Source organism: Phyllostomus discolor, chromosome 8 (genome assembly GCF_004126475.2).
Source record: "Phyllostomus discolor isolate MPI-MPIP mPhyDis1 chromosome 8, mPhyDis1.pri.v3, whole genome shotgun sequence".
Taxonomy (NCBI): Eukaryota; Metazoa; Chordata; class Mammalia; order Chiroptera; family Phyllostomidae; genus Phyllostomus; species Phyllostomus discolor.
Window position 1 is genome coordinate 55,034,967 of NC_040910.2, and position 10,591 is coordinate 55,045,557.

Sequence of the window (10,591 nt, forward strand, 5' to 3'; positions counted from 1 at the left end):
GAGATGACAGGAAAAATGATCTACAGCGATTAAATAAGAAGGAGAATGTGGAAAAGAGCAGAGTATCATTTGTTCATTCATTCATTCATTCATTCAGCTCATGTTTATTAAGCATGGCTCTGGGGAGCGCTGCCCTGGGGGCAGGAATACACATGTGTGAGACTCGGATCTTGCCCTCAAAGTACTCAAACACTAGTTGGGGTGGGAAACACAGACCATTTCCACAGTTTCTTGGTACTATCTAGGAAGCATGCAGAGGAGCCGTGGGAGCCCCTAGGAGGGGAACTGACATGGAAGTACCCGTGGTGCATGTGGATGAGCCATGCATAAGCGGATGCACTTTGCACTTTCTGGAACAGGAGACACCCACTGCACAACTACTCGCACTGGTTTGCTTTAAGGCAGATCACACTCTAGCATTCTCATCCCTGGTTAGGGCACCCCAGTACCCAGGAAGGCTATGTATAACTTATCTAAAGCCTAACAGAGGACAACATGGTAATCTATTCAAGTAGCTACATAGTTAATAAAACGTTAAGTCACCATTCTATTTAATCTGCGATACTGTAAAACGTCTCAAGTTTTCACCAACATGGAAACAAAGAACAAAGAAAAACAATGGTTGCCTCTCTCTCACTAGGATCTGCCATGGCTGGGTTAGACTCCTTCCTCCACACCCCCCCAGTCTCGATGTTTAGATGTGTAACCTGGGGTAGAAGGGGAAGGAGGCATTGTGCTGTCTGAAAGTTGGGCCTGGTCTCTACCTTCCACTCATGCTTCCTAATCAGGAACTACCCCCAGCCCTCCTGCCCAGGCTCAACACCTCCCTTCTTTATGCAGCAGTGCCCAGAGTCCCGAATTCTGGTCTAGAATTCATCCCGCAACCCGCCTACACCCAAATGAGGAGAGTTCAGTCATTAGCCTGGCACCCACCTGCTCCTGCCCTCATGCCTGGACTCTGGACTTGCTCTCTAATCTAACCACCAACTCATAATACACTTAGCAGATAATGGGCCTATGAGATCAGTATTATATTGCCTCCCAATCTTACAAATAAAAAAGTCCAGGTCCAGAAGAAATAAAAATATTGTCCAAGATTCCACAATTAGAAAGCTGTGAAGCAAGGGTTTGAACACAAGGCTATGTCTTTGCAAGTGCCCTGTTTCCTCCCCTGTCCCACCTGGCCTCCCATAAATCACCCAGTGACTGCTGAATACACTGCTTCCCTCTCTGGTCTCTGTGTGCCTCCTCTGTAAATGGAAGGTACATGTCAACTCTCTAAAGTTACTGTTTCTTGGTATGCTTACATTCATAAGAGAATAGTGTGGGCAAAGGTGTGTGAGGTCCACAGTCAAGCACATTTGAGAAAACAGATTTAAACAAAGACCAGCATATTTATCTCTTTCAGTCAGAACATCTCAGAGCCTTTTTAAACTCCTTACTCAAGGATATATTTATTAATTTTAGAGTGAGAGAAAGGGAGAGAGAGGGAGGGAGAAAATACAACAATGAGAGAGAAACATTGATCAGTTGCCTGCCATATGCTTCCCGATTGGGAATCAAACCCTCATAGACCGGTGCCCTGACCAGTAACGAACCCACAACTTTTTGGTCTACAAGACCATGCTCCAATCGACTGAGCCATTGGCCAGGGCCAAGATGTCTTGGAGCCTTTAACATATTATGTTTTAGGAACCTTGGAGACAGGGATTATAGTCTTACCTCCCTTATATAACAAGGTGCACCACTTTCCTTGGAACACCAGTGCCCCTGGGAACCAGTCCAGGAAATGCTGTGCTGGACGCTGTACAAGAGGAGCCTGGTTTACATGTCAGTGCGGGGACCCCAGAGCCTCCGATTCTCCTCTAACACTACGCAGTGGGAACGGCCACTCGGGAAGATGCCTCCATAATGTTTCTTCATGGCCTACATTTAATTAATGGAATTGTTAATTCCTCAGTTAGTACAAATGTAGACTCCCTTCCAAGTTCCCCAGTGAGACCCGAGCGAGCGGAATCGAAGCCAGGGCTGCCAAACACAGGCTCTTTGCCTGCTCACGCAGTGGCCATGTTCACTTCACTGTTGATTCAGCTCTGGGAGGTCTCCCCAAGCACTTAGACTTGGACTTGTTGGCCTAAACTTAAAGCTGCTATTTTGGGACTCACTTTTGTTACTCTAAATTGATTTAGTTCACAGTGGACCACACTTCACTACATCTTTCTGAAAGGAGAGCTGCCCATTTATCTGGATTTCACCCAAGTACAGTGAGTGCCATCTGGATGGTGGAGGCTAGGCAGGAAGGTTCATGGAGGCACTTCCAAGCCCAGGATCCTGTGGTTCCCTAATGAAAAATTAGGGAAAACCACTGGAATCCTGGGCTGGGAGAGGAAGGGAGGGGAGGGGGGGGGAGGGAAAAGAGGGAAACGGAGAGGAAAAGAGGGGATCGGAGAAGAAAAGAAAGAAAACAGCGCTGACTTCCCTTTGCTCCCTTTGCTTCTTCCTTTTATCCCCGTGTATTTTTAGGAAGTAGTGTTTCAAAGCTGTTAAAGTCAGGGCACCCAGAGTAGCAAGACAGGAATCCCTGTTTTCTAGGTTAGAAAGCTAGGTGCTATTCACTTGCCCCTAGTTTTCTATAAACTAATGAACAAATCACAACAATTTTGTCTGTTTCCTCAACTATACACTGGAATAGTCTCTCTAACCCTTTCTTCCATCTTTCGATACCCCAAAGATGCATTTAATCATGTAAATGCACTTCGATCACATCAGTGAAAGGAGCTACACAAACAAGACGTCATTATGGAGCTGCTGGATAAAGCAGTTATTTCCTTCTGACTACAGTGAACCCAGACCAAAAATCTCATCAGGCTCTGCTGCTGTTTAACCCCCAGGTGATAAATGACACATCCTGTTCCCCAATGAGCAACCAGGGCTCCTGGGGAGGGCAGGCCTAGGGCATCGTGTCAGGACAAGGGGCCCGGACACTAACAAAGGCTGAGAGCCATTCCTGAAGGACCACAGGATAACCTGAAAGGGCGCCACTGGAGCGTCAAAAAGAATAATAGCTAAAAGGGGTGAAAATATCAACATGCTTAAATGTATCAGCTCATAAAATACTTTTAAGTTCCAACTTATGAGCAGTATATTCATTTTCATAACTATAATAAGGTCTCACAAGTGTATACATTTTTCAAAACTCATCAAATTGTACACTTCAGTTTTCAGAGGGCAGGTTCCTGGGTGAGCTCCCCATGAACAGCAGCAATGACAATGATAATGGCAATGGGGAAAATGGGGAGCTGGACCATGTCCCTTCTTCATCCTCTATCCATAGCAGAGACATGGAGAAGATTCTTTTAGATGCACAGCATGAATGAGGAAAGAGCAGTTCAAGAGGCAATTCTCACTGTGACGGCCCTTCCCCACAAGAAGATGGGTAAATTATGTTTGACGTGGAAATGCACACCAGCAAGGATCATAGCTCTCAGTCAGAAGAAGAAACTGGAAGGAGAGAAAGAAGTCGATGCTTTAAAGAAAAGTGTAGACTGGGTGTCAGACTGGTCCAGTAGTCCTGAGAACATTCCACCTAAGGAGTTCCACTTCTGGCACTCAAAACAATCTGTTACTTTAAGCATGAAAAAAAGCGGAGTCACTAAGAAAGGGGGTATTTTCTCTGCGGAATTTCTTAAGGTGTTCATTCCATCCCTCCTCCTGTCTCATGTTTTGGCTTTGGGGCTAGGCATCTGTATTGGAAAATGACTGAGCTCACCTTCTGCTAGCACCTACTGAAGGAAAGAAGCCCCTGGGAAAGCGTGTGACCTATGAAGTGGTGTATTGTCACAGTAATGTATTTGAACTTGAGACCATTGTAATCATGACCCAACCTACAACCCTATTTTTACATATCCAAGCTCCAATAATTCTCAAATCCAGTATTTTATTCAAACTCTGTTTAGGCATTTTACTAACCTCATTCCCTTTTTGGCCTGTAAGACACTTTAGAATTTCCTAACAGAGTTTACTGTTGTTTAGAAATTTGCAAGGGTTTCTTTTCCGCAGATGCCACCAGCAGATAATAATTTTGTCAATAATGCTGTTGTCTCCTTTTAGTACCACCAGACTGAGACCTGAATCATTCATGGTATAAATTTTACTCTTGCAAGATGACTCCCGTCTCTCTCTAAAAACAAGATCAGGTTGGCAGATGATATAAAAGCTTTGTTGTTTTGTTTTTCAAGACAAAGGCAAGCTTCTCTTAGCTTGAACTTATTAGTTATTAAAAAGAAAACAGAAAAAAAAATTAAAAAAAAAAAAGAAAACAGAAAAAAAAACACAAGACGCAAGGAAAAAATATCCTGAGCAATAAAAAGTTACTTTAAAAAATTGTACACTTTAAATGCTTATGGTTTATGTCAGTTATACCTCAATAAAGCTATATTAATTTTAATTGTTTACCATTTAATGATGTTAAAAACCAACTCATTATTTTAAAAATTAGTAAAGGAAGAGAATCAAGCATTTTCCTTTTCAAACCAAACTAAACTTATTGTCTTGAGCTATTGAAATATTTATGAATGAAAATGTATGATACCTGAGATTCACATCTGAGATTTGCATCAAAAGAGCACAGAAGGGTAAAGACAGTAAAACAAGAGTGCCTGTGACTTGGGTAGTCAGATAGTGGCCGCATTGATGTTTGCTACATTGTTCTCCCTTTTGTATGTGTTTACAATATTCCATTGTGAAGTGTTTTTAAAAATAATAGCCTGTACATCTCTTGGCAAGTTAGCTAACTTCCCATCATACACTTACCCAGCAGAGAAATGGGCCCAATAACATTGAATCCCTACGGCTGTTCATGTTTATTAATATTTAGAAAATACTTTGAGGTTTCAAGATCAAAGATACCATATAGTTGTAAGGTATCATCACCATATTAGGATTAAATAAATTACCAGTAAGTTTGGAAATCCAAATCTGATCACCACTTAACTCAAGACTTGGTTCATGTGAGGAATGAGCATCCTGAGAAGTGCGCATAAACGACCAATGACCAGAGGCCAATTCAGAAGTCATTTGCTACCACTAAGACACCCCAGTAGGCAGAACAAATCTGAGGCACAATTACTGAGAAAATGAAGTTCACCTTGGTGTCCCCCGTCTTCCTATTTGGGACCCATCTTCTGCCTCTCCTATTCCCTCTTTATGCTTCTAATAAGCCACACCAGACCTGGACAGCCAAAATCACTGTGCCAATCGAGACTTCATTCATTCATTCATTCATTCATTTTACTCAGTAGACATTTATTGAGCATCTGCTCTGTGTGAGAACACAGATGTGAATAAAGCTCATCCTGGAGGAGCTCTGAGACTACTGGGACAGCAAGACATCCCAATAAATCATTCCAGTGCAATCACACGAAGTGGGGACAAAGTGGAAGCAGAGCAGAGGAACTCAGTAACTCTCTGGGAGGACCTGGACAGTGTTACCAGAACAGTGACACCTCATCTGCCTTGTGAGCCATCAACAGGAGCTTGCAGGAGGAGTCCAAGTAAACAGGCATTCAAGATGTGCTACTAGGCAGGGCTTTCCAGAGACACAGAACCAGTGGGATACACAGAGATACATGAAAGAGGAGTTTATTTATCCCCATGATCTACACTCTATAAACCAGAGAACCAGGAAGCCAGTGGTGTCACTCAGTTTGAGTCCAAAATCCTGAGAACCAGAACAGGGGAAGACAGAGGTCCTAGTGCAAGAGCACAGTCACCCTTCCTTACTTTTTTGTTCGATTCAGACCCTCCAAGGATTGGATGCTGCCTACCACCTTGCAGAGAGTGATCCCAGTGTCTCCAGAAACCCCCAACACCTGTACAGCCAGAGCCAGAAATGATGTATTACCTGCTATCTGGACATTCCTCAGCCCCGTCAAGTTGACACGGAAAGTTACCCACCACCCAAGACTAAGGAGGGGGACACAATCGAAGACATTAGAGGCCTGGAGACAAATCACTTGTGGGTGGAAAGGACAGTTTGGAAAGCAGGGTGCAGTCAGCTCTTGAAGAAGCCCCGTGCACTGTGCTGGGACCTTGAGCTTTATTCTGGGGCCCCAGATCCTTTCTCAGGCAAGAAATGCCTTTTCAGATCTGTGGCAGGACTGTGTGCTTACTTGTCTTTGGACCAAGTGAGACTCCAAATTCTTTGCCTGGGATTGTTCTATTTTATAACCCCAGTTCCCAGGACAGATTTAGACCTTTTTCAAGGGTCAGACTTAAAGTCAGTAATCTCCGTTTTTTGCACACACAATAAGCTACAAACAATGCTTTGGAAAGGAGCCTAAGAAAGAAAAAAATAAGACTTTTGCTTAAAATAGGCCTAGCTGGCAACATGAGTTAACATCAACCTCATTCCCACTTCGGAATTCTGGGACGCCCCTCCTCATAATTGTCCCTGGAAAAAAACTCAGAGGTCTGAGGTCACATCTCAGATATAAGTATTAAGATTCCCGTACAAAGGAAAGGAGAAAAATGTGGGCCCCAAGCCCCATGAAAGGTGGGTAAAGGGAGTTTGCTTTAGAGGGAGGACCCGCATCCTCACTCTGGGAGCTGGATCAGGGAGGAGGAATGTCAGTGCAGCACGGGGCAGAATTTCCCGGAGCAGCTTCCTTCCTGCCTCATGGGAACTTGGTCTATCAGTGACAAAGGAGGCTGGAAATCTGGTGACAAAGGAGGCTGGACATCGGAAAGACCAAGACTACCCCTGGGAATTTGAAAAGAGTCATGAACTCTGAGAGGGGTCAGGGTCTGCAGCTCCCAGCCCCGCAGGGAGGAGGCCCTGCTGGAGGGACCCCCAACCTTCAGTGAGCTGGTTTTCAGGAGCCAGAACACAGCAGTGACCTGGGGCATGGCAGGACTTATAAAGGGCGCAGGGACCGCAGCCTTCCAGCTCCAGGGGTCTTTGGGGGACCCCTGGACTTGCAGGGACATGGCTGTGTGGCAGGCCGTGATGTGAACGGGTGGAGAGCTGCTGGGTCCCGGCACAGACAGACTGACTGCCTGTCTGCACACTGCAGACTCCTGACCTAAGTCCTCTGGGGTGTTTCTGGTACCGGCCCCAGGCTTCGTCCGTGTGGGTCACACTAATGCCAGCTCAGGCCTCATTGGATGGCTGACATTTTTGGTCCTCTTATCACACACTTTGTTTTAACTTTCTCTCTCTCCAGCAGACCCTCTGCCTTTGGTTCACCCTCACTGTCCAGCCTTAGCAGTGGAAGCCGCTTTAGAGAGAGATGGCACGAACCTGGATGAACAATACATGTGGCAAGTGTTGTTTACTTAAAATAACCTACCTAGATCTTTGGACGTAACTTGATTCCCATTTTCTGCCTTTTTTTATCCTCCTCATTCATGGACATCTTGGGAATGTGTGAACTTATTAATTTATTCGCAATTACTGATTGTGCGTAATTCATTCTTTTTTTTTCCTTTTTCGGTCGTTCCATCCTTGACAGCCTGTCATCTACTACCACTATAGCTCAGTGACTGACTGTTCTTGTAAACACCATTGTGCATGTAACTGGTTTGGACACTTGCACTGATTGAATCTATTTGTGGTCCAATTGTCTTATACATCAATCAGTATACATTGGGCACAATAATCTTTCACAAGTAAAAGTCATGGTACACACGGTTTACATTTTACATCTCACAGTATCTCTAAAAATTCTATTAGCCCTGACTGGCATGTGTCAGTTGGCTGAGTGTCGTCCTGCACAGTGAAAGTCACTGGTTCGATTCCCTGTCAGGGCACGTGCCCAGGTTGTGAGACACAGTTTCAATCCCCAGATGGGGTGTGTCTGGGAGGCAACTGATTGATGTTTCTTTCTCACATCAATGCTTCTCTTCCTCTCTGTCTCCCTCCCTTCCCCTCTCTCTAAAAAAATAAGTGAATAAATAAAATTTTTAAAAAATTCTATTGTAAATACCTGGTTATATCTACCTGTGTTTTTTATTTTATTTTTAAAGATTTTATTTATTTATTTTTAGAGAGGGAAGGGAGGGAGAAAGAGAAAGAGAGAGAGAGAGATCAATGTGAGGTTGCTGGGGGCCGTGGCCTGCAACCCAGGCATGTGTCCTGACTGGGAATCAAACCTGAGATGCTTTGGTTCGCAGCCCGCGCTCAATCCACTGAGCTACACCAGCCAGGGCTATGTTTTTTATTTTTAACAAAATAAAGTCAAAAGTTAAAAAAAAGTTGGATGGGAATTGAACAACTACCTTATGCTTACAAGCAACTGTCTTTGTTTTTTTCCTATGGTCTATGTTAGAAATACATATGGCTCCAGGATTTGGAATTCAGTCTTTAAGTTGCTTTCATGCACAACAACCTTGGAAAAGTGTTCTCAAAGTTGTGCTTTGAGTCCCTGGGTCCCTCACGAGGTCACAGTCGAGATGACGGCTATGGTGTAGTCCCTGGAGGCTGGACTGGAACTGGAGGGTCCGATTTCATCATTGGTGAGTTGGTGCTGGCTGGTGGCAGGCACAGTTCATGGCCACACAGACCTCTCCAGAGGACTGCTGGTGACAACAGTATGGAGGTTCCTCAGGTGTCCCCAGAGGGCATGATGCAAGAAGTAACCAGATGGAAACTTCAGTGTCTTATTCTTGCCTAGCCTCAGAAGTCACACACCATTAGTTCCTTCACATCCAAGTGGCTGAGCAGGCCAGCTCTATTCAGTGTGGAAGGGGACTGCACGGGACTCTGAATGAATGCCAGGCAGCAAGAGTGAGTGGGAGCCTTCTTAAAGTCTGGCTACCCCAATAACACAGAGAAATACCAACCCCTCAACATTCCCAAGTCTCCTAACCAGCTAGGGTTTCCTAGTCCTTCCTGATATAATTAAAAATCGGCTCAAATGCCCATCCCTGTATGGTGTAGAATCAAATGGCCATGCCAACATGAGCCTCTCGTCCCAAAGCCCCGGCCAGTGTGGAACATGGAGATCTGCTCAACCCGGACGTCCTTCAAGAAAGCATCTCCTGCGCCAGCTGCTGAGTGGCCCACCTTCAGTGGTTGTCTCCTCCACAGGCACCTCAATCACACTGGGCCCAAGGCGACCCCTTCAGAGGCGACCCCTTCAGAGGAGACCCAAGTCCGATGACTGACGGAGGAGGGCCTGTGAAAGCCTAGTCATTTCAGCCCAACTGGGAATGATTCTAACAGGCCATTTTGGCACCAGACTGCCCCTCATGGTCCCCTGAGGCTGTGGGGCACAGCTCAGCTCCTCCCTGTGTTCATCCTCCTTCCCCCCTTAGCCTTAACCTGGCAAGCACTGCTTAACAGACGTCCTGAACACTAACTTCTTTCTCACTGTTTGCTTCCTAGAAAACCCACACTACAACACCACCACTCACCCTTGTTTTTCCTAGAGTTCTTCCAGAACTTTCTCACTCCTCAAATCAAAAATTTCTGTTCCTTTCTTTGGCATTGCTAATTAGCTGACACTGACTCCCACCTGGCCCTGGCCACAGAGGCCCTGAGCGCTGTTTTTTCACAACCAGGTGGCTCCATTAAGGTCTTTGTTGAAGAGACTGTTCTCTTCCCTAGGAATTCTGAGCTCCAATATTAAGAGATGATTTGTTTCCCTCCACACTGCAGGGAGAGGTGTGTGAAGTAGGAGAGTGCCTCCACCTGCTCTCCAGTTGCCCACCACCCCATCCCCCGCACCTCCCCCCATCTCCACAGCATCCTGTGTTAGCCCTGGCACCCTCCCAACCCCCTGCCTCCTCCCCCAACACCATCTGTGGCCTCTCAGCCAGTCAGGCCCCTCCTCCGCCTCATTCCCCACACACCTGTTTACCTGTTTTTATGTTGCTCCTCTCACCTGATCCTCTTGCCTGCCTTCTTCCCCTGCCTCCCCACAGCAGCTGGCTGCACCCCTCCTTGCAGACACAGCCCTGCCCCAGCCCTGGGCTCATCCACACGAGCCAAAGAGGACACAAAGATGTCCCCAGCCGCAGCCCTTAGCATCCTTCCCATGGCATGGGTTTGGGACGGTTCAAAGCTTAAAGAGACCACGCCTTCTGGTGTTGTTTTCATCTTGTGTCTGGGCCTGAGGAAAATGCCGTGTTCCCCACCCCCATCCACAGTTCCTGCCTGAGCCCCCAACCCTGTTAGATGGGGCCATGCCTTCTTCCTTCTGCCAGGCCCTGGACCAGGGTGTGGAGCCAGGCAGTATTTCCTAGAACCGGATGTGCTAGATCCCCTTGCACTGCCCACCTGCTGAATTGTCAAGTGGGACTTGTTGCTGTGTTTCCCACTGCAGGGGCCCATGGGGGCAGCGTGCTAGGGACTCTCCATGCCTACTCCTAATCCACATTGCCTACTGCAGCCCCTGAGCTGATGTCTTCAGAGTCCTTAGTGAAGCCTGCAACCAGCCCTCCAACGTGGACCCCAGGGAAAAAAATCACAAGTGAAGACTGCTTCCTCCCCTTGTGCACTGTTGGGAATGTAGACTGATGCAGCCATTATGAGAAACAGTATGGAGGTTCCTCAGAAACTTAAAAATAGAACTGCCATCTGATCTAGCAA

At 46.2% G+C, this 10,591-nt stretch overlaps 1 pseudogene; it reads left to right on the top strand.

Moving 5' to 3' along the window:
• The first annotated feature begins 3,236 nt into the window (after positions 1-3,236).
• LOC114504167 lies at positions 3,237-4,290 on the top strand (annotated as a pseudogene).
• Positions 4,291-10,591: the final 6,301 nt, after the last annotated feature.